Source organism: Lissotriton helveticus, chromosome 7 (assembly GCF_964261635.1).
Source record: "Lissotriton helveticus chromosome 7, aLisHel1.1, whole genome shotgun sequence".
Classification (NCBI taxonomy): domain Eukaryota; kingdom Metazoa; phylum Chordata; class Amphibia; order Caudata; family Salamandridae; genus Lissotriton; species Lissotriton helveticus.
In genome coordinates this window covers 678,025,823-678,051,448 of record NC_136068.1, presented here as the reverse complement: position 1 = coordinate 678,051,448, position 25,626 = coordinate 678,025,823, and the positions used below count along the sequence as shown (strand labels likewise).

The 25,626-nt window shown below is 44.3% G+C and overlaps 1 protein-coding gene across 6 annotated transcripts in view; it reads left to right on the top strand.

The window, feature by feature from the left end:
- Positions 1-25,626, top strand: part of ABLIM3 (actin binding LIM protein family member 3) — a 432,795-nt gene that overhangs the window by 204,938 nt on the left and 202,231 nt on the right. The window lies entirely within an intron of this gene.

Genomic DNA, 25,626 nt, shown 5'->3' with positions numbered 1-25,626 from the left:
CGCGCTCACAACCTGTTCCACAGTCACTCTACAGACATTCAACTCCGCCAGACATTACAACATAGACACAATACAAAAACACCGCAATCTAACACGCATAACCCTTTATACTCACTCTCGACCGATACTGCTGCTTTTTCTGTCTCACGTCATCCGGATCTTCATCTGCGGGCTGTTCTTCCGATCATCGATTTCTAGGGGCCTTGGGGTAAGCTAACCTGGCCTAGGTCACCGTCCTCAAGAAGGCAACCATCCTCTGCTACCAACTGAAAGGGCGAGATTTTGATCGATACCTTATATCTATTGATCCAAACCTCGATCTGGTCGACTGAACCTTTATTGCCTGTCTTGGAAGGAAACAGTACACCTATCTACAAATTAGTTCACCCAAGAAAGGACTCTACTCTCAAAGATCACGGACAACTTCTAGGTTTCAAAAGTTTATTGTAAAGATATAATGAGCTGCAAATACAAGCATCTCAGAATGAGATTCACGAGATACACAGGTCCAATTACATACATGTGCTCTCGAAAAGCCCTCAGACGAGCAACAGAAATCACTAACACAAGTTCTAAAAATAGCAAAGCTATCAGCATAGACGCATATCTCTCCTTCATTTAGGTTGGAGGAAAACAAACACAGGTTAGGCGTCCCTACCCTGTTCTAGATGGTATCCCTACTTAACCAAATCCCAACCTAACAAAGGTGTCAGCAATGAATGACCCCCAAGGGAAGTCACCCACTCTAAGTCTCTTGGTGAAAACCTAAAGTTCTCCAGTCATGACCCCTCACTGCCTACCCATCCGCTCTCTAAAGGGTCCTCAGGTCTCTGCTCTCTCTCCACCCAGGGGTGCTGTGCCTAATACAAAACAGTCAACAACATTTGAGACGCCCCTTGCGAAACGCCTCTCACGTGGTGCAACTTCAGGCTTTTTCCATGATGCTTTGTATTGGGCCTCAGACGTTAGAGTTGACCTTGCTTCTCAGTCTCTTCTCCGGCCCGCTGATACCCCTTAAACATTCCAGAACCCTCCTCCATGTCTGGGCCGTCTACTGAACAGGCCTCTATTCATTCACTTATAATTGGATCCCCCCTTTCCTGTTGCAGACAGATATCTGCCGCCAAGAACCCAACTCTCATAGACTTCTAAAAAAGGCTTGCAACATTTCTCAGCCCAGACATGTACGTGTAAATCAATGCTAAAACATTTCAGGCCTACAATATTTCACATTATGATTATAGCATTCAATTTCTTCATTTAATTAAAGCATGTTAAAACTCTTATTCTATTATTTAAAAAACATTACTCTAAATCATGGCCCATTAATGCAATGACCAAAAACGTTAAACAATCTGTGTCGTGAAAAGAAACACCTTCCCTTTTAGCTCCAGCTCTGGCCCTGAGGCCTACCACGTTCTGCGTTTTACCACAGACCATCTTATATGTTAACAGCTACACGACATAGATTCAAAATAATCACGTCTAATAAAATCATATAATGTCACACATTTCTGTATTAGTTCCACTTCTACTTAAATCTCTATATTAGCTATACATTTAGAATATAATTTCAGATACTATTAGCACTCATGGCATTTCTCTTCATGAATTATGCTCTCTATAGGTAAGTGTGATGTACTCATATATTTATATCAGTTTGCGCTCTCTCAAGCCGGTGCCTGGAGCTGCCAGCCTGGACCCGAAGAACCGCGGCTTCACCCCGCGATGGCCCAGCCCCGGGGAGGCTGCAGCTGGAGGTGTTCACACTGTTGACGACCTCCTGAGCTGCCTTGGATGAATCTTTCATTCCAGGCGCCTGTTCGGGTTATTTCCTTGAATCTGTGTGGAAATCATGTTTTCGTTCATTTTCTTAGCCTGCTTCAATTACCTCTCTCCGACGCCCCCTTCCTTCTCCCACAGCTCCTTCCCAGGGACTCTCGCCTCCAGTTTAGCATCAGAGGAGCCGACTGAGGTGAGGGGACACGGTGCAAATGCCAGTTCACAGCAGGTCAGTGCTTGAGGTAGTCAGTCAGGTGACCCGTGAGCACAAAAGGCCCACCCACTGGTATCACCAATGGGAATGGGCAGATATGGAGGATTAGGACTGGCACCAAATATAGATAGTTTCTGCTGGGGAGCTGTCCAGGCCCGGCTCCAGGAGTTTTGATGTGGATGGGCCACAGGTTTGTTTGGGTGGGCCAATGTGGCTCCAATTTTTGTCAATTCTGTAATCCCAAGTTTTACATCATATCTTCCTCCAAACAGGCATAGCATGTTGAGAGTTATTTTAGAGTAGCAGCTGATGCCTATGCTCAACAGCTCATCTCTTATAATTTCCAGCAGGCTAGGCTTTAGCACCAGCAGCACCAGGATTCCAAGCAGATTGTAATAGCAGTTCAACGTTAAGGACGTACCTGTAACCACACCCGAGCCTTGACATTTCGCACTAGGAAGACAGGCTCTGAAAGCTTCATCCGGGTTCGAGCCTGAAGCCTGGCTCTGGCTCAGCTTGAGATCTTGTTGGAAATTCGAGCCCATAATGAGCCAAACTATTATGTACCTTCTGCCTGCCACCCTCAATCTCATCAGGATGTGGCGTTACAGCGAGAGCTTCCAACTTTGAAACTGAACAAGCTAGGTTTGAGTCATGGTGTTGGCTCAACATCCTGTGATTTTGGGCAAATCTCAAGTGCCTAAAATAAAAGAATGTGACCATGTACATTGTAACTGGTAATAAGAAAATAGAGAGGCAACAAAAAAAGAATGTTTGTACAATCTTCACACAAAATGAGTAATGGTCCTTCAATAGTATACACACTTCACTTTTATTTCATCCTCGGACATTTTCTTTGTACAAGATGATCAGACAAACAGCCAACACGTTAGACACAATATATTGAATTATCACAGCAATAAACGCAAAATACCTTTCATGGGTTCATAGTCTTCTCGGTAACTTCATTCGATTCAAGATAGCAGTGTACACTGTGATATGTGTCACTGTCGATATGGGATAGTGTTTCTAACCACGTTCCACATCAAACGCCAAGTCTATCATCCTGCCGTTGGCCAAAAGTTTGAAAACCACGTGGGATGAGAGACTTGGCGTTCTAATGAAGTTACTGAGAAGACTATGAACCCATCAAAGGCATTTTGCGTTTATTGCTGTGATAATTCAATATATCGTGTCTACACAACGCTATTCAATTGGAAATGCTGGAGATTTCGAATTTTACAAGCATTTCAGATTGCTTTTGAACTTTAGACTTAACGCTGCTAGACTAGGGCATTCTGAGCATCTGCCCTGAGGAAGCCCAACTTGGGCGAAACGCGTTGGCTGTTTGTCTGATCATCTTGTACAAAGAATATGTCCGAGGATGAAATAAAAGTGAACTGTGTATACTATTGAAGGACCATTACTCATTTTGTGAAAGATTGTCCAAACATTCTTTTTTTGTTGCCTCTCTATTTTCTTATATGTTTATGGTTCTTGGGTGGTGGACCTAAGAGGTGGGCAACACTTGTTAAAATCATTCGTATTGACATTGGTGTATAGAGTGGTTTGTGCAACTAGTTATTCCTTACTGCCTTTTTGCTGGTTTCTGCTACATTGTAACTGGTGTTCATGTGAAGCGCTTCAAAATCTCCAGGTAGAGTTCACACTATATAAAAATCTTAGAAAACCTGGAAGGTAAAAAACAAATCACTAACATAAGAAGGAGAGACAATTAGCAATTTAGCATCTGATTTGTACAAAGTGAAAACATAAAACCTGGATAAATTGCAGCATTTCCACTTAAATTGTGTGAGCTTGGGCAAATATTTAATTTCACCAAAACTCGATTTTCTTCACATTTTCACATTCAGATACATGAATTAGAAAACCAACTATTCAAAACCTATTGCGCTTCATTCAATAGACTAATGTTGCTCGTTAATTATCAGGGCCACATACAGGGTCCACGTGACAACTGTTTTGCCTGTTGATTCACTAATAGCACTGTCACCAGTGTGAGGTCCGGGGCAGGAATGACTGTAAGCTCATGTTTAAAAACTATCACTTTTAACAAATGTGTCAGTGCAGCACTGTATTGTCACATATTTATGTCAAAGCTTCCTTGTGTTAAAGAAATACAGTCTCATCAACATTTTAAAAAGTGTATCATATTTTACATGATGTTTATTGTTATATGTTTTACATAGCAAACATTTTCAGAGCTCGGATTGTGCATGGCTCTAAGAGCCAAGCCAGAGCCTGAGCTCGTCTCTCCCTGTTAACTTGTTTCCTCTCCCACCTCTAACCCCAAATCCCAATTTCAATTTTAAAGACCGTGAAAACAACATTTCGACATTCTGGCATGGAGATTGATGGAGCACTTAACAGGTGCCTTCTCCGTGGCCTCTTCTGCCGTGATTGGGTAGGCCAAAGTTCATATTTGGGTCGGCCTGGCCCATCCGGCCCCTCTGCTAGAACCAGGCCTGGAGCTGTCTCAGGAAAGGCCGGTCCTGCCTGCTAGTCTCTGTACCCTAAAAGCTGCAGTGCAGCTTGCCCGCTGCTTGTCAGGTTCTCACCCGGAGCCTGGGCTGGTAGGAACCCATCAGCACCTTTGGAACTAGATGTTGGCCTGCAAGAAGCTCTCTGTGTCCCACCCCTAGCTCAGGAGCTTGGTTCAGCTCTGGAGGAGAGATGATGGTGAGCTTGGTTCAGCACTGGAGGAGAGATGATGGTGAGCTTGGTTCAGCTCAGGAGGAGAGATGATGGTGAGCTTGGTTCAGCACTGGAGGAGAGATGATGGTGAGCTTGGTTCAGCTCAGGAGGAGAGATGATGGTGAGCTGGGGTCAGCTCTGGAGGAGAGATGATGGTGAGCTTGGTTCAGCACTGGAGGAGAGATGATGGTGAGCTTGGTTCAGCTCAGGAGGAGAGATGATGGTGAGCTTGGTTCAGCTCTGGAGGAGAGATGATGGTGAGCTTGGTTCAGCTCTGGAGGAGAGATGATGGTGAGCTGGGGTCAGCTCTGGAGGAGAGATGATGGTGAGTTGGGGTCAGCTCAGGAGGAGAGATGATGGTGAGCTTGGTTCAGCTCTGGAGGAGAGATGATGGTGAGCTAGGGTCAGCTCTGGAGGAGAGATGATGGTAAGTTGGGGTCAGCTCTGGAGGAGAGATGATGGTGAGTTGGGGTCAGCTCTGGAGGAGAGATGATGGTGAGCTGGGGTCAGCTCTGGAGGAGAGATGATGGTGAGCTAGGGTCAGCTCTGGAGGAGAGATGATGGTGCCCTCACAGCCACAGCATGGCCTGGCCAGGATCAGCCGGTGCCTTCAGGGCAGCAGCAGGGCCTGTCACAGACATGTTTGTATGCAGTGCTTTTAATAGGCCGGTACTGTCACTTATTTTGAGAGGGAGAGTAACTGCACTTCTCAAGAGAAATGCTACACTTTTAATTAGAGTGTACTGGCACTTCTCAGAAACAAGCAGGCTCTCTGGTACAGAGTGCCTGCACTTCTATTTTTCCATTTCAAGCACTGTTCTTACCCTTAAAGCTGAAGCGTGAGGTAGCAGGAAGGGATGGGCCCCACCGGACTAGGGCATATTCTAAGGGAGCTTACAGTGCCATCGGAGCCGCAGCTGATCCTGGCACAGAGGTGGCCCTGGCACAGAGGTGCCAGGGGCTCCTAGCTGGGCATGGCATGCGAGTGAGCGAGCTGACAGCCAACACCAATGATTCCTCCCAAGGACGTCAGAAGTAATGTCATGCACAGTCCTATGACCATTATCCGTCCCGCCATAATGAGGGCAATTAGTACCCTGTATTGGACTTTGGGAATTGTTAATGCACGCAAAGGAGGGTAAAGGATACTTGGTAAATTGCTTGGTCATCATCAGTGCCCGCATGACTGAAATAGAAATGTTTCCATGCAGGGCGACTTTTAGCAGTACCCAGAGTGCTGGGGCAAGGCATGCCAGGGACCGTGCCAGAGGCTTTACGAGTGTTTACAGAGCAGTTCCAAGAGATGCCATTCACAGGCCCTCTGCTACCTGTGCCAGGTGCCTCAATTGCTGAATACCAATGGTGCCCAGTCCATGCCACTCGATGCCTCCCCCTTTCAGCAGCATGCACTGCCTGTCTCCTAGGCTCGCTCTTGCAAGTTCTTTTTCATTACTTTTTTCTCCCTTTGATAATATCTTCATTTTCTCGCTTCCTACTGCTTTCTCCACCTTCTGCATTTCTTTCCCTTCTCTTGGCCAATGCCTGACAATTAAAAATAAGTGCCAGTCCACATAAATCAGTGCTTCTGGCCACCACATACAGCCATCAGCACCAATTAATTACTTGGCTACATTTGGCACAATATTTTGGACTTTATCGGTACCCACGGAGGTTGGCCATGCTATTGCTAGATGGATGTATACATGAATCATTAATAGAGCGCCAACATGCATCAGAAGGCTTTTTGGAGCTTCTGACACTATTTGTACACTCAAAACTGGCAGAAGAAGGTCAGGCAGAAATATTGCTGCATTCTCACTTCTCATAGATTTGAAACTAAATGGCCCTCTTATGATGGCCCCTTCGTTAATTCTGAAGTGCCCAATAACTCATCAAGCATGGAAGAAGGTTCATTGCTTTTACTGCACTGCAATATATGCGCCTTGTTCATTCCATTTTAAAACTTCTAAACGAAATAAAATGTCTTGCTGGTTGCTGGCTCAATAGCAATGTACATCAAGACAACATTGTACCGATAACACACCAGCAAACTGCTGAAGAGAGGAGTGTTCAGCTCCTGGGACAGATCCCCACCGGAAGTGATTCACTCCTATATGTTTCGATGTGAAACAAATCCCAGTATACCTTTACCATTGTTACACGCTCGTCTATAAACAAATCACTAACTGTGCATCAATAGAAGATATCATTTGGTCAAGTCTCCAGCATCTGTCTTCTGATTGGCCAAGAGGGATGCTTGTTTCACTGTAAGCATGTTTTGACCATACCCCCTAATCTAAGCATCATGTTATACATTGGCTCTGCTCTTTAAGTACTTTTCTTTGGACAACGGAGATGAAGTGTACTTACACGAGAGATGAAAATTTTAATTCTGTGACCACCACAAAAATAGCAAAAAGCAAGAAAAAGTACAAAGGATGAGGGGTATGCTAACAATTTTTTACGCTTCTGCTGATGCATGCACATGTCCACGTCATAATGCATGTGCGTGCCTAAATATTGACAACTTCGTCAAAGCAGCAGCGCCAGTATGGCCTTTTTTGGGATGTTCTTTACCACCCTATCAGTACAACACATTGTGGGGCATATTATCAAGGCGGGCGATATGGGATTATTGCAGCTTTTGCAGCCATTTTCGGCCGCAAAGCGGCGATAATTTTATTGCCCAATTAGCAAGCTGTCGCTAACTGCAGTTAGCGGTAGCTTGTAGGTGATAGTGAGCGGTTTGGGGCCCGCTTTGCATGTCAGCGATATTTATCGCTAATGACATGCAAAGTGGGTATGCGCTAACATCGCTATCGCCTATTATCAACGCAGGCGTAGCGACAAGAAAATTTGCGCTAAGCGCGAATATCGCTAAAAACGAACGCCTGCTCAGACCAGTTCTTAGCCTGTATATCCAATCGGAGGTGGATATTCAGGCTAAGTCCCTATTAGCGATAATGCCTGAATATCGCTGGATTTCCAGCGATATTCACGCATTTCGCCGCTATCGCCGGTTATTTTATCGCTTTGGAGATAAACGTTGCTAATAGCACGTTATCTCAGCAATAAAATCCGGCGATCGCAGCGGTAAAAAAAATGTCGCTAAGCTTATTTAGCGATAAATATCGCTAGTTGTTGATAATATGCCCCTTAGTTTTTTACTGGTGCTTTTCAGCATCGTCAAAATGCATTGCAAAACCAATAGATCCCAAAGGCGAGGCCTACTATTAGGCTTTGCAATGCTTGTTCTGTTATGATATTAAAGAAGGCTTCTCCCGTACCCCTGCTGCTGTTCTTCTCTTATTCAATAGTGCTGCAGTCCCACATCCCTCTTTGTCTTAATCCTCCCACATGCAGCATCACTGCATGCTGCTCACTCATCAGCACCCTGACATGTGATGAGCAGATGCCCATGAGCTATGCACGAGTTTCCCAGCGGCACAATGCAAGCAGTATGAGCTTGTTCAAAGTGATGCACTGAACAGCACGCCAGGGGAGTGGCCTGGAACAAGCTTTTTACATTAAGAAAAGAAAAAATACTTCTATACACAAACAGCACATGCAATAAAGATAAACACAATGAAAATCAAAGCTCTATGTCACAGTCACTTCCTTTCTTAAGGTCTTGTATTAGCCCATTTTTTAGCATTCATCAAATGAAATGCATTGTGGTATTGTGATCAAACGTGGCTGGAAATATCTACTAAAGACTCATGAACGGCATCAAAGTGCTTATGAGAGGATTGGGGCATGATTGTGGAGCCCATAAATAATTGGCCAGTAAGAAGCCAATAAGACCGAAGCAGCCTCGGTTCAAAAGAACACAGCGAGAAAGTGATTTTATGTGATGGCATTGATAAAGAGAAGGTGTCCTCGAAACGCGTCTGCCGATCACAATTGAATGTAAATTTTGACACGCTGAGTGCTCCTGGTTCCTACCTTAGGGACATTGTTGAGAAATATATATGTATATTCCACTGAAAAAAACGAAGGTTACAGGGACATTATAGTTAAAAGATGGAAAACAAAAAAACCTAAGAAAATTCATACAAAAAACAACGGTTACAAAGATGTTATAGTTAGGCTCAGGTTTCCCTTGTACAAAACCAGAGTAATTCAGCAGTTATCATTAGCTGAGCTAACTATAACTCGCACCCCCACAATACACTGCTTATGACCTCACATATTACATCACTCATGATATGGTCAGTGACATCACTGATGACACCTCAACTGACATCACTGATGATGTGAAACCTGAGCCTAACTATAACATTTCTGTAACCTTTGTTTTTCTCAGTGAATTTCAAAGTTTTTTAATTTTTTTTAATTCCATTTCCTAACTATAATGTCCCTGAAGAGCCCACTCATGGATTATTCCTTGGCATGCAAAGTGGATGCAGTCATTGGAGTCTGCACATAAAGGGTGGCAACTGTGGGCCTTGTATATTGCTGTGTACTTTTTCCACTCTGATGGGTTTCTACAGCTCCAGGGACATGGATAAGGATAAACAGAGGTCGAAGGCGGCGTGATCGGAGGGGCACACTTTCCCTACTTTAATTCTGACAGCTGAAATGTGTCAGATGAAGTGTAGTGGCGGCTCCTCCACTAAGGCAGATGAGGGTTGCCCCACTGCTCTATGAGCAGTTCAAAAAGTTGAAAAAATTATAATACAATGTTATTATCATTGTATTATTCCATATTGGCTCAGTTCCAGGTGGGAGTGGGGTGGGGCTGGGCTGTCCAGAGCAGAGGGAGGAGGGGTGGGCACTCTCTTAGGTGCACATGACGGTTTGTCCTTTGTTCTTGGGCCTGCCAAACAGTCATGCACACTTAGCATGTTCTCCACCGGCTGTATTGCACAGTCTGGGCAAAGAACATGCACAGGCTCCCAGTCCCTGCCTGAGCGACGAACAATGGCGCTCAGACCAATCACACTACTGTTGTCATGCTGGTGACAGCAGTGTCGTGATTGGCTAGGAGAGCCTGGGAGCCTGTGTGCTTCCTGCTTCTGGAGTCAGTCGACCAAAGAGGACTGAGAGGCGGCAGCTGGCCTGCAGTTAAGTGATTTTTTTTATTTTTCATCCCTCTCTACGCCACCCTCTTTAAGTAGCTGCCACCATTGATGAAGTGTAAGACAGGCAGTCTCCTGTGCTGTGAATCCAAAGGTAGGAAGGCACCTAAATAAGATAACAAGCCTTCTTGCCAGGATGCCTGCTTGCCTGAAAGAACCGTAAAATGTGCACAACTGATTAATCTGCAAATGTAAAGGGGGCTTGGAGGCCAGAATTGGCTTTTATTGGTGGAATCACCTGAAGCTTCCTTATAACACAGATTTATTATTTTTCAGTGGCAATGCAAGGGAGTTACCAGCTGAGCTGCGAAATTCGTGCTTTAAAGGGACAGTTATATAAATAGAATTGCACTACATATGGTCAGGTATTACTAAAATCTGAGTTTTGGAGACACCTTTTTATCCTAAACATTTTTGCGCATTTTATAGTTGCCTATCTTATACTGTGTGTGATGCAAGTTTAAAATAATGACTTACATATTCACAGTGTTCCTGTTGCAGGCTTGGACCATGTAGGACTAGAAATTCACATCGCTGTTCTCCGTTGCACCAACCAGGATTCAATTCTGTGGTTCTCTGGTTACATACGGAGATATCTGCAGTGCATTAACTAATAGATGTTTCATAATGTACTATTGTTCTTTCCCCACTGATTAGCTTAACTTGCATTTAGCAGTAGCTGATCTCTAGCAGGTGGCTCCACTTTGGGATAGCCCCAATCTCAGAGCCCCACTCTCGATCTCAGCTCTTGTAAATGGAGGCTCCCTAAGCACATACATGTGGGATCAACCAAGATAGAAATGGAAACCTAGAGAATGCTCATTCAAAAATAACATACATCAACAACTCATCGTGCTTTTGAGTCATGCAGGAGTCATTACCGCTCCCGTTTTATGTAGCACCGATTTGGCAGAAAGGCATTAGCACACGTTACATGAGCACCACATTACATTACACAGGGTCAGTTTTTTTGGTTTTTTTTAAGACAGGAGGAGATTAAGGCGATTAAGTGATTTGTCCCGAATCACAGGCTGGTGATCTGACGCCAGGACTCGGATCTGGGGTTTCAGCTCCAAAGTCGGAAGCTCCTCCTCCCTAGATGATGTTTATGGTAACAATGGTATGGAAACCCATTCACTACAGTTATGTGGGCAATCATTTTACAGCAAAAGACCCTAGTGTAAATTCTGCAGAAAGTGCAGTAAGCCTATTTAATGAATCAATTAATCAGCATCTGTAAAGCGCAACACAGTCACCACTAGGGGTATGTGGGTGCTGTGCCTCCGTCGAAGAGCCAGGTCTTGAGTCTCTTTTTGTAGTCTGCCAGTGAGGAGGCTGAGCGGGGCTGGAGGGGAGGATCATTCCAGGTCTTGGCAGCGATGTAGGAGAAGGAGTGGCCACTGCTGCGGCTGCGACAGATGCAAGGTGTGTGCACGAGGGCGAGTGAAGAGGAGAGCAGGAGTCTGGAGGGTTGGTGGAAGTTCAGTCGATGGTTGATGTAACTAATCGAGGCAGGATTTTCTGGATGTGTGCAGATAGAAAAAAAGAATGTAACTTTAGAGGTGGAATATATTCCTTACAACAGCCATCATAGCTATATGTATAGCACATGTTAAAAATGTGTGATATTAGAAAATAGGTCTAAATTGCAATTATGCACGAGCGGAATTCACAGGCAATTACGCAATATGTGTGTTGTGTTTGAGGTGCACACTCATTGACGTGAAACAGCAAGACGTGGTAACTTAAACATGGAATGCCCTAACATTCCATATGGCTTACACGTGTTGCTTTTTTTGCCCAGTCTTTTGTGCATCGCCCGCTTTGAACCTGCTCTGATCTGACACAGTCAGAAACTGACAGGTATGCTGGGCTTTCCTGCCAGCTTCTTGTTCTCTCAGCAGTCCTTGGACCTTGTGATCATCTCTTGGCTCTGAGACATCAGTGATCCTCTGTGAGAAGTGGCAGCTTTGTGTTTGTTCATCCTTGAGGCAGCATTCGGAGGAGAATCTTGTTAACCACAAATCCAGGGGGTAACACAGGCCCCTGCGGTGCAGGAGGGGAGGGGGGGGGCAGCGGCGTAGCGTGGGTTGCCAGCAGTTATTGCGCCACCTAACCCGTGGACCGTTAGCACTTACTGGCGCAAAATTTTAAAAGAGAAAAAAATTAGTAGTATGATTTTTTTTGTATGAACATTTTGAGCAACCGCCCATTTGCCCCTGTGCGACCACGCTATGCCACTGGGGGGCAGTCCTTCATGGGGCACCCAACGCATCAGGGGGTCAATTCTGGGTGTGATATAGAAGACTCAGGCCCCCCTCATCACATTCTGCGGAGGGGTGGGGGCATCATTTTTTGTTACAACACCACAAAAATTCTAGGTTACTCTACACACAGAAGCAACCTTACTCTACTTTCCATGCCCAAGAGCCTGTTTTAATCTCCATTCTGTAGCCACTGACCCTGACCGTGATTGCTCGCTGCCCTCGTTTATTATCCTGTGGAGAAGCTGTGGGGCAGCCCCTGCTACGAAATCTGGGGCAGTTCATTAAAAAATTAAGAGTTGGAAATGTGCAGCTGGAATCATAGAATGCTTCTTTGTTTTGTAATTTCCTGCTGAATTGGAATAGTTGTCAATGCATCATTTTGTAAATGAATGCACACGATTATGATATTATGAATAGGGTTAATTTGTAATCTGAGCAGAATTATTTGACCCAAAGTGCGCAGCATTCTTCAGAATAAACACAATGAATTAATTCAAACAATATGTGGTATATTTAACGTGCACATGCAGAAAGAGAATTAAATAAAAAGTCTGTTAACAATGCGAACTCCATTTTTCAGGACAAACAACACCCTGCAGCATACATTTGTATATTTATGCGTCGAGGTGCAGGGCTCTCCAGTGCTTAATTTGAGCCAGTGGTTTCCAGTGCTAAGCACTGGAAACCACCCACGCTTCTCACAATGTGCCACATGGTGACACTGACTGTCTAATTTACAGATGAGCGCAAGGAAATGTGTTTATTAATTAAATATGCATTAAAAATTACCAGCTGCCCAAGCCGTTCTTATAACTTTGGGAGCCTGGAATTGTCGGAATCGTCACATTTGAAGAAGTGTGATGCTTAGTAGTTGTGCTGGTACTGTCATTGACAGAGAAAACAGGTGCAATGGGTAGTGCAAGTTGCAGAGGGCTCCTGATAATAGCCCTGGCACTTGTTTTTTTACAAATCAAGCTCTCTGAACAGGGGAACTCTAGGCTCATGGTGGCCCAGGGCAGGGAGCGTAGGTAAGGGGCCCCGGAAGAGGGGGCGGGGCGGAGCCCCCCGGAGCTCAGGCACCAAGAGGAACGTAGGCGCGTAGGACAGTGCAGGGGGGGGGGGGGACCGGGGTCAGGGTGTTTGGAAGTGGAACAGAGCCGGAGGACCACGCAAATGTGTATCCATCCTCAGAGGATTATTATATTAAAGATATATATTGGCGTGGAGGCCCCTGGGGTTTGGTGGCCCTGTGCAGGTGCACAGCTTGCACATGCCTAGGGCCGCCCTTGCTCTGAACAATCAGTGCAGCCAGTTGCGGCTCCTCTGCTAAGGAGGAAGCACGTCGCCCCACTGCTTTGCAGCAGTGAAATAAAGGAAAAACAAAATAATAATAACTCGTGGTTGTTATTTAATTTTTTCCTGCTGTGGCAGTTTTGCGGGCAGGACGGGGTTAATCTGATAACAGAGGAGCAGTGGGAGGAGTGGTGGTACACTTTAAGTGCGCATGACTGTTTGGCCGGCCGTCTGGGGCCATCTAAACAGTCATGCGCACTTTGCATGTTCTCCACCCAGGCTGCATGACAGCCTGAGTGGAGAACATGTCCAGGCTCCCAATGCCTGTCTGAGCGCCGAACCACGTTGTTCAGACCAATCACAATGCTGCATTGCAGGATTGTGATTTGCTTAGGAGAGCCTAGATGATTTCTGTTCTGTTCCGGGCAGAAGAGATGACGGAGGGACGACGGAGGAGAGACGCAGCGAGATGTTTTTTCCCCGTTTTTACACCTCCTAACCCTCCACCCCGCCACCCCATCTCACCACCCCCAATCTTGACTGGCCGCCACTTAGTGCAGCGTTTAAAAAAAGAAAAAACACTACCCCTTTATTTAATACACCAATGTAAAGCATTTGTTTAAGAAAATATTACTGTTTTATGAATTAGCAGAGACAGCATTCAAAGAGGAGCAATCACTGTCTGAAACAAGCGCCTGTTCTTTGAATGGAATATGAGGTATTGCAACACCGGCCAGTATTACCTTCATTTGGCCTCATATGTGAGGTGCAGCTGGAGTCCACATAGTACAGCAAGCCCGGGACAAAGGGAGCTGAAAGATTTTTGTTTCCAGCCTCGAAAATCGGAAACTTAGCAAAAATGTCACAGTTAAAACTCACAAACTGCACACACTTATCCAGAAGTCACTTATGGGCATACGTGTGTCCCCTGCAGTGGCTCACTCAGACAGCACAAAAGTGATGGATGGGAATGTTTGAATCTAAATTAATCAATGCCAGTCTGTATTTCATTCCATTGGTTTTTAGCTTGTCTATGTATTTCGGAAAGGGGCAAATTAAATGCAAAAAAGTCTTTGTACGAACTCCAAAGTTACTATCTAGCCCTAACTGCCAGGCCAACACAAGCAACCTCAATCACATTTTGGGCTGGTAGCCTTTGATAGTCTGACTGAATGTTGTGCTTACATATTGTGGTGTAGTATGAGACACTGAGTTACTAGTTTTTTTCAACTTTTTTCCAAAAACCAGACATAGCAAAACCCTTGCTTGCTTCTGTCGGCCGTTGGCCGCCGGGAGCACTACCTCCCTAGTGTTGCCGTCGGGCAACGGCCGACGCGGCCCCACCCATTTTGCAGAAGTGCCGCACTGCCACAAAATCGCGGCCGCAGGAAATGGGTTAAGTCAAGTATAAGCATAAGAAATTAACTTGAACATCTAACTACTTTCTACACTTTTCTTCCAATATCCATTTAATTATTCATTCACATTCATAATCATGCTTCATGAGAGGAAACGCTACTGAACAAGAAATAATTCATGCCTTCCTTTTGTTTAATGCAAGCATACAGTTAGCAGGTTGGGCTTTTAGTGCAGGAGTTTGAGGAGCCTCTTCCATGTGTGGCAGCTGCTAGAAGGGCCATGATGACAAGATGCCATCTTTCATAGGATTTCACAAAGAGCTTCTTGCAGTGATAGAAGTTGAACACCTGAACATCCTCATGAGGATCTAAGTCAGTTTTCAGTGGAGGTAGAGGTAGGATTGTACTAGGTTCAGACTCTACCACCAGCAGGGGTCCATAGCAGGGGTTCATAGCAGTAACTCAGCACCCTTGCGCCCTGAGAGCAACCTTTCATCAAGGCTCCTCACTGAAGTTGATGGGCAGGGGCAACAAAACAAAGCGATACAGTGAACATAATAAAATAAGTAGTATATCTTGTCCATACCAACCACCTTAAAATGAAGAACGTAAGACAGCTAGAAGTCTGAAGTCAATTGGTGGATTATCCAGGATTCTCTGAAAACACTTTACCACTATGAAAATGTTTCGCCCTTAAGCGACAGAGTTTGGTATTTGGCGAAGCTGTGTAGGAATGACCTGGAAAATTGTGGAAAATGTCAAGGAAATCACTTAGCTCTAATGCAGAGAGTTGGTAAGGACAATGTGGGGATAAGTTCTGTTAAAAGTGGGTGCCGTCAGTGGAGGATTCTCTCAAAACATGAGTGAAATGCCCTGACCCACAGCGGGCTCCTTCAAGATGGTTAGATCTGCACATAGCTTCTTGCAAAGAGCGTTTCCCATCTAGAGTCTAAGTGTTACCACATACCTGTTATATCAGCTTTCTTAACAGACACTCATTGTTGTGGTGTTTGTAAAAAACCTCTCAGCACCTTGTTATTTGATCCATGTTCCCGTTTATGCTAAAGCACTGGTACACACAATAAGGCTTTTCTAAGTAAATATCTTCTTTGGTTCTCAGTTCTCAAGGGCCTCAGTTCAAGAAGCATAGATCAGCTCAGGAAGGCCTCCTTCTAAGTCTGATGATCACTCCATTCAATGCTATGGGGGATCTCTGCAGTTATGTTTCCCTACTCTTCTCAAGATGGTTGACAGCGCTGACAACCCGGTATCATGCCAGATCTTCAAACATGGTAAACCATGAAGTCAATCCAGAGTAACCTTATATAGCATGGTAGAATATCGTTGAGGGTAAATATGCTTAGATCTTGGCGCACGCCTTACAACTCTGGAACACAGATGGCATTTCTATGAGGCGGTCTCCCTGGTAGAACAGTTTTCTTGGCTCACAAGTGTTCATCGGAATTGGAGTGGGCACATCAGAACATTTCTCTCGAGCACTCTGCTTACTGTGGCCCTCCTTCAGGCTTGAATGAGGTGTTTTACAAAGAAGCAGATCCTGGTGGAAAAAGTGACCTGTTTGTATGGTCCACTTTGATATTCCTGCCAACCCTCGGAAATGGGACAGATAGCTTCTAGAATACCGGTCATTTTGCCAAATAACCGCTAACAACAAAAGTGCAGGTGGTGGCACTGGTCCTAAGTATGTTGTTTTAGGCCTACCTCCAGCTCAAGAATCTCTTCTCTCCTAGAACAAAGCTCTCCTTGTCCACAGATGGCCGTAATAGCTATCCTGGCATCACCTTATCTAGACCTCCCAAGAACTTGAACCCATTAAGCTTTAAACGAATATGCCATGGCCTAAGAGGAATGCGGAGGAGTTACTCATCCGACTCCTTCCCCTAAAATAAACATATATATTGATACACAACAAAACCGGCGACACAGGTAGAGAAAGGAAAATGCACTTAATAGCGTAAAACCCAAGAGAACAATGTGTCATTAGTAACTACTTGCCGTGTGACCTTGTGGTAGGTTTCTGGTACCTGTGTGTTCTGGCACCATGGTAGTTGGTTCCATGGAAGTCTGTGCCAATCAAATGAACGGTGCTGTGTGGTTAGGAATCATTTTGTGCCAAATTAAAGTAAAACCTCTGGGTACTGCACAGACTTAATGGATTTCCTTTATTTGCCTTCTATTGGCCAGGATCTATTTTATGTTTTTTATACCGACTTTGTCTCTTCCTTTTCACAAGCTTTCATAGATGAGGGTTCATGACATATAGCCTTTATACCTTTGCTATTGTGGGTATTTGTGTGGGTGAAAAGAGTGGGACTGCATGGTCTACTGTATCTGGTTTTTTTTCTCAGATGAGATAAGTAAAGGTGCCTAGAGTATACACAGGTTAGAGAGACCGCTGAGCACTCCTGTGGTCATTGCCCCAGACAGTGAAGACCCTCATGGTAAGCTCATAGTGGGAGAACAAGAAGACCCTCCGGAGAGTGCCATGGCATATGAGTCCAAAGTAGGCCCAGGAAAAGTATGCCAGCATAATCTAGTGTTAATGTTGGTCATTTCACTCTACTCCTGTTATGCAAAATTATGCTTTTACGCCACACCCCATAATTATGCCTCATTGAACGCCTGAAAATTACAGAATATATGCGATTTTGGATTTACATAAATTCAAATACTAACTACACCCTAACCAAATGCCTCTTCTGTAAGCATTTTTAATTATGAAACAGAAACTTTATAGGCTCCACACTGCTTCCTCCTCTTTTATGTCAATTGATTCACAAGTGGTGCACGCAGCCAGCCTCCATGTTCAATTAGTTTCGAGCAAAAACAAACAACAGATACATATGGTTACTTCACTTGGTACACACTAAACTCCCATAGGATCCCAATATCTCATTGTAAGTGCTATATTACGAGGCTGTCGTGCCTTTCTGTGAAAACAAAGATGGCAATCAAAATGTCATCCTTATTAATGGTCTCTTTATTCTTATATTCATTTATTCGAAAGGTTATCACTAAGCTTTATCTTGAGAAAAGGAGTCTGTCACACCAACTGTTTAATGGCAGTAAGGGATAAGCAAAGTGGTGAAACTGAAAAGAATTTGGCAAGTAATAGACATTGCTTAGTTACTCAACATTTCTAGTAATTAATCTAATGAATTGCATATTATTTCTTGCATTTCACAAAAGCTGAAGAAAAAGAGCCACAGTCCCCGAATATAAAAAAGTTGTATCAACATAATTTGCTTTTAAAACATGGGGCAAGGAAATACAATTCAAGAAGAGCAACGCTATTACTGCTTTTTAGTACTTGGTTTGCCCTATCTGAGTAAATAGCTATGGTGCACATTACTCTGCTGGACCATCTTTCACTACAGTCCTTAACAACTGATTCAACACACCCAGCTCTATTGATGAAATATCATTGGGTAAACACAATTGAAGGTCCAATGAACGCCTAATTGACAGACCAGCACTTTCACATATTGCATTTAAATACATGATATAAGTCTATCATGAAGTACTGCAGAAAAAGCATATTGCTTATTTATTTTGATGTAAAAATAGCACTTTTTTAACAGTGATAAGCAAAACAATATCAACTATATAGCATCCAACAATACTTCTAGTAGTAAAAATAAGTCATCTAAGTTGTACCACAACCATAATAAATTCATAGCCACATACAAATCCGGGAACTGTGAACCATAAAAATATAGAAAAATAGAAAAGTCACTGGTCGACTGGTATTTTGACAGAATTTTCATCTCACTGATAAATCAATTGTAGAAGCAGTGCGTCTTCTCATACTAGTTATGACATTCGGGTTCCTCAGAAAATGATCTACAGTAATTCAGTTTACCTCAACAATAGTTCTTCGGTAGTTGTTCGGGTAGTCCCTCTGGATGTTGTTCTCAATTTATGTTTTCAACAATTCGGTTTGCTACTACCTTTCCTTATAATTGTGTGACTGTAGGGTATTTATACATGTATTGTTGATTAACCTGTGTGATATAATAATCATAAAATATAAATCACACAGTGTAATCAACAATATATGTCTTATTGCAAAGAATAGATAACTAAACAATGCTGATTATCAAAACGTAGTAGTCTTTTTTTTTTCACCATGGCATTTATTAATTTCTGTTAGTAGCAGTTGTTTACCACAGTCTTTTATCTAACATGAACATTGGGGGTTCAAGTGAAACATAAATCTCATTTTAATTAAATTATGTCTAAAATGACTGTAAGAAACTGGATTATTATTTGCAAAGGACACGAGTCCTTCACAAGCAAGAACAACAATGAAATGTGGGGAACCTCTATTATGACCTATCTATCTTAATATAATAGCATTTAAGTCTATTCACAATTACATAAGGGATGCAACAGGGTACATGAAATCATTCACTTAGACATAGTATTTGTTATTTTCCATTTATTCTTCTTTGTATCAAAAATATTTTTTCATTTTTTAGTAAATATATAGTCAAAATTGTGATGCAAAAACATAATAGCGTTTATACAACTATATAAAATACAGATCTAAGACATTGTCAACAGGAACCCCTGAACAATCTGTAAACAAAAAATGTCACTCATACCTTCATTCATATAAACTCAAACTTTCATATCTAGTGTGCATTCTATTAAAACCTGTGGCAGAGATACTGGCCAAAGGCGCCCCCCGGAGACGACAAACTTCGCGTTTAAAGGACATCAGAGCAGCACCAGCCACTCTTGGTGCCTGCCCGATATACCAATTCATGTGAATAGCAATACAGACACACACCGTGGACCAAAATAACTTGGAATCAACATCTGCACAGAGATTCAGAACATAATAGACCTATCCTTGTACATTCTCATGAATGGAACAGGAATGCTAAAGATTAAGAGAACCCCCGGGTTTTAATAGAATGCATGTATATGTCCTTTGTTTAGTTTCATGTTGGCCCTGAAGAAGGTGAATTAAAGAAATGATACCACCGAAACGTACGTAGGCCGCACGCACCGTAGACCCTCACACAAAATAGAAACAAACCCTGAAGTAATAAAGGAAAGGATTACAAAAGACTACCAACCCTTGCAAATAATTAAAAAAAAGGAAGATGTGAATTACGAGTTGTACTATACCTTGAGGAGTCTAATACAGGACATTTTTGTTTCACTGTGTATGTTGTATTAGTTTTGTCAGCACACTAGTTATGAAAGTTTGAGTTTGTATGAATGAAGGTATGAGTGACATTTTTTGTTTACAGATTGTTCAGGGGTTCCTGTTGACAATGTCTTAGATCTGTATTTTATATAGTTGTATAAACGCTATTATGTTTTTGCATCACAATTTTGACTATATATTTACTAAAAAATGAAAAAATATTTTTGATACAAAGAAGAATAAATGGAAAATAACAAATACTATGTCTAAGTGAATGATTTCATGTACCCTGTTGCATCCCTTATGTAATTGTGAATAGACTTAAATGCTATTATATTAAGATAGATAGGTCATAATAGAGGTTCCCCACATTTTATTGTTGTTCTATTGTCACTCCCCCCTCTAGACCTGAAATTACTGTAGGGAGTACCCTTGTTACCTATGTTTCTTCACAAGCAAGAACTCCACACCTTTCTCTTTACTGGGAACCAAGTACCCATTGTAGCTCTTGACTCTCTCTGGGGAGCAAAGCAAATCTGTCCAAGACCTTCTCGGGGAAGGTGGTGTGGACTAGTAACCCAGCTCATTAATATTCAACAACAGCACTCAATAAATCATTGTCCAGTCAGTACATTTTTTTCTTACAAAAAGGAAAAGTACTTTATTACACACATACTGCTAAAAATATGCATTCGTTTACAAATATCTACAATTAGGCAGATCATAACACGTATGGTGACACCCTCTTATCACATTACACCACTAGTAGGTCCTGAACCCTATAACCCCATAACATACTACCTATACTAGAGACAATATGAGGGGGTGTCATTATCAAAGAGACAGGGCTACTTACTTTGTCACGGTGTCACCACTTAAATAAAAGCAGAAAAATTTTATAATACATCATTACAACACCATTGGAATCAATAAAGATGATATCACCCTACAATGACACATTTCAAAATAGGTCAATGACCATGATTAAAACATGTAATGCATGACTCTTAACTTTATGTTTATCACTAAAGCATGTTCATGACCTTGAATAAATGATATACATCTGCCTTGTCAATATTTTCAGGGTTAATGAAGCATTGTCAATTCAATTCAAAATGAGCATTATAATAGTAATTTCAAATTGTAATTATATAGCACTTACTATCACTGATGAGCCACTGAAGCAATTTGTGGCAAGTAGCATGCGGCTATGGAACCCAAGATTAGAGTTAAATATTTAGTAGATTAGTAGTATGTGTTTTTTTCCTGTGCTTAGGTGTGCTATGTTTGCGTTCTATACACAAGCCACTTTGTAAAGTTTGAGGAGCCTGCATATATTCCACCTTATGTCAATCAATGAATGTATCAGTGGTTAGTAAAGTGCACTACTCACCGGTTAGGGTTTTACGGTGCTAATGGGGGGGAAGGGGGAGTGTGCAGCTCCGTTGGGGTCATCTGAAGAGCCAGGTCTTAATGTCTTTCCTGAACTGGAGCAGGGTGGGGCTTTGCCGGAGGTGCAGGGGGAGGTTGTTCATTGTCTTGGCTGCGAGGTAGGAGAAGGGTTTTCCACCTGCTCTGTTCCTGTAGATGCGTGGGACGGAGGCCAGGGAGAGATCGGCTGAACTGAGATTTCTCTTGGGGGTGTGGAAAGAGAGTTGGTTGTTGAGATATTGTGGTCTTATGTTGAGGAGGGCCTTGTAAGCTTGCGCGAGCGGCTTGAAAGTTATTCTTCTTTCGACGGGGAGCCAGTGGAGATCGCAGAGGTGTTGGGTGATGTGGTTGTGCCGGGGATGTCGAGGATTAGTCAGGCTGTGGCGTTCTGGAGGGTTTGGAGTTTGCAGAGGAGTTTTTTGTTAATTCCGTCATAGAGTGCATTTCCGTAGTCCAGTCTGCTGGTGATGAGGGCACGTGTAACCGTTTTTCTGGATTTGGAGGGGATCCATCTGAATGTTTTACGGAGAACGCGGAGGGTTTTGAACCAGGCCGAGGATACGGCATTGATCTGGTGTTTCATAGTGAGTGAATAGTCCCATATGATGCAAAGGTTGGGTGCACAGTCTGTTGGGGTGGATCTGGTTTCCGAGGGTGGGGGGCCACAAGGTATCATCCCAAGCAGAGGGAGTGGAGCCGAGGATAAGGACTTCTGTTTTCTCAGAGTTGAGTTTCAGGCAGGTGTCCTTTATCCAGGAGACGAAGGCTTTCATCATTTCTTGGAAGTTGTGACTAGTGATGTTGGGTTCCTTGGTGAGGGAGAGGATGAGCTGGGTGTCATCGGTGTAGGAGACAATGCTGAGCCCGTGATTTCTGATGATGTTTTTGAGGGGGACCATGTAGATGTTGAAGAGGGTGAGGCTGAGGGAGGATCCCTGAGGTACTCCGCACCTGGTCTCTGCCGGTTCTGAGAGGTAGGGTGAGAGTCTGACTCTCCGTGTTCTGCCCATGAAGAATGAGCGTATCCAGTCTAGGGCCTTTCCTTAGATACCGGTGTTGTGCAGTCTTGTGGCTAGTGTACGGTGGGAGATGGTATCGAAGACTGCCGAAGGTCCAGGAGGATGAGGGCTGCCATTTTGCCCTGGTCAAGGAGGGCGCAGAAGTCATCAGTGGTGGCGAGGAGGGCGGTCTTGGTGCTGTGGTTGCTGCAGAATCCGGATTGGGAGTTGTCTAGGACGTTGTTGGATTTGATGAAGTTTGCTAGCTGGGTGTTGACGGCCTTTTTGATGACCTTGGCTGTGAATGAAAGCAGCGGGATGGACCTGAAGTTCTTAAGGTCAGTCGGGTCTGCAGAGAGTTTCTTAAGGAGAGGATTGACTTTGACGTGATTCCAGTTGTCGGGAAATGTGATGGTAGCTCAGGTGCGATGGCAGTGGCGGCCCTGTGGAAGATGTGGGGCGGATAGGGGTATAAGGGTGCTCCGGAGTGGATGCTCTACATGGTCCTTAAGGTGTCTTCTGCATTGAGCAGGTCCACATGAGTAGGGTCTATTGTGTGGCATCACTGGGGGTGGGAGTTGAGGCGGTGCTGAGGTCTTGGTCATCGAAGTTGTCGTAGAGCATCTTGATCTTGAGGTGAAAGAAGGAGCTGGGTCTGTTGCAGAGGTCTTTGGAGGGTGGGACGTCTGTTGTTTCACAGTTGGGTTTGGAAAATTACTGTATGATGGAGAAGAGTATCTTGGAGTTGTGGGTTATGGAGAGGATTCTGTCTTGGAGTTCTTTTTAGTGGATTTGATGAGTTGCTGGTGTGCTGTAGTGGCTGTTTTGTAGGTGGTGCGTGCTTCACTGGTTTTGCTGTTTCTTCATTTCGTCTCAAGTCAATGGTAGGAATGCTTGGATTCTTGCAGTGCCGTGTTGAGCCAGCTTGCATTCTTGTTTTGTCGTCCTGTAGCCTTCTGGAGGGGGGCGAGTGTGTTGGCGCAGTTGGTGATCCATTGGTGGAGGTTGCTTGCCACAGTGTTGGCGTCTGGTGTTGTTGGGGGTAGGGTGCATGTGAGGGTGAAGGTGAGGTGATCTTCGGTGACCTTGTTCCAGCTTCTGCGTGGGAGGCGGCGCATGTGATCGTGTATGGTGGGTTTTGGATGCAGTAGTGGTCCGTCCAGAGCAATTCCGTGGTGTGGCTGAAGAGAACGCTGTTTTCTCCTGAGAAGATGGGGTCGAGAGTGTGTCCTGCTGTGTGAATCGGGGTGGAGACAAGTTGCTTCAGTCCTATGATGGTGAGGTTCTCTGCGAGTGCAGTGGTATTGGGGTTGTTCAAGTGGAAATTTAAGTCCCCGAGTAGTATATAGTCTGTGGAGGCGAGGGCGTGGGTGTGATGAGGTCAATGATGATGTTGTTGAAAGGAGCACGGGGCCAGGCGGTCTGTAGACGAGTGTTCTGCGGAGCATTGTTTTGGGGTAGTTCTAGATCTGGAAGTGGAGATGTTCCATGGAGGGCAAGGCATCGTCCGGGTCAGTGTTTGTCATTTGGAGGGAGCTTTTGTGGATGATGGCGATGCCTCCTCTAGGGCGGGTGGGGCGGTCTTTTCTCAGGATCTTCTATTTATCTGGGACGGTAGTCGCGATGTCAGGTGCGGAGTTGGCATTGGTCCAGGTCTCTGTGAGGAAGGCAACGTCAGGCGTGTGAGTGTTGAGGAGGTCCCAGATTTCTATGGAGTGTCTGTGCAGTGAGCACATGTTGAGGAGAATGCAGTTCAGTGACTTGAGTGCACTGGGGTCCAGTGGGTTGGGGGCTGCTGCCGGGGTCTGGAGGTGGGTGAAGGTGCGGCGATAGTGTCGGCAGGAGATCGGGCCTTGGATGTTGCTCGGAGTCGAGAGATGGCAGTTGTAGACCCAAATACTCCGGAACCAATGTTGGTATTGCCCCAGAAAAGCTAAATATGCTAATTTAAGATCCCTTGCAAGAGTTTATAGGGCACTCCTTGCCCTAGGGTATGAATATTATACTAGCGACTTCTCGCTTTCCCAATGCAGGAAGACATGACCTTTTTTTTCATGTGCCTATTTAAACTACATAATGCAATTTTTTCTGATCCAGGTACTCTTGCCTGATTGGATACCAAGTGTTGCCTTTGTTGGGGCAGTGCAGGCAACCCACTCCTGCACTGCCCAACTGGCTCCCCATCCAGCGACATTACTCTGTGGCAGTGAGGGAGCCAGCATGATTTGTTTCTCCCACCCACAGGGAACACATGTGGGAACCGCTATAGGGTGCATATGCAAACCTCCAGAAAAGAGCACAGGGGTGCGGGAGAGCATGTGCCTTGCTCTTCAGGCCCTGAGGGATGGGACTCCCTGGGATAGTTCTCCATGTGCCGAGCCCTCGGGTTTGTGGTCCATAGGGCCCAAAGTGGTTCTAGTGAGGGGACTTCATGAACGCCCACTCCCTATAAAGCTAAATGTGATGAGAGGTTGCGGAGACAACTGGTGGCTTGGCTTCCCTGGGAGGGTTTAAAGATTTTGCTGCAGGTCCAGTCCCCCTATTGTTGCTCAGGAGGCATACGGGGACCAAGGCCACTGACCCAGGAGAGACCCTTCCTAGTGCAGGGTGCCCACTGAAGTTTCAGAGTCCCAAAATCCATGCTTGCCGAGGCTCAGGGGTTACCTGGGAATTATTCAGACACCACAGCCCAAGTCCTCTGTCTATTCAAGTGTTTCTCTTTTGTGAAATGGTTTTTAAGCGGGGGTGGAAAGTTCTGGATGGTTGGCCCATCTGCCCAATCTCAGGGTGCCACATCATCACTCCATCCCTGCCGCAACCCTGTTGCATAGCACAGTAGAACATTTAAAGATGAAGACTTAAAGTGGTATATGAAAAGACCTCAACTCCTCCCATAAATGAGGACAAAGGCGTGGAATCTGGTAATGGCTGATCCAGGGAAATATGGTAATTCCTTAAGTACCACAAAGAGTACGGATATCATAAAAGTGACAGTGGACCTCAATGCAGTGTATATGTTTACCCAACAATTCTAACTGCCTAAGAATGTGCAAACTGTGTGGTGGCACAGACTTTGCAGATAATGCAGTGAGCACACATCCATTTTAATGAAGTGCTACAGACCTGCAATATGTTTGCCCATTCTTATCATAAGGCCTACAGCATGGCAGCATCAATCTCTGAAGGGTCCCTTCTGCAACAGTCAAACTGTGGACAGATATCTGCCCACAGGCAGTCAGTGTCACACACTCAGTTCACATATGTGTGCACAAGTGTGTTTACGTGCTTGTATGTAATCAGTCTAG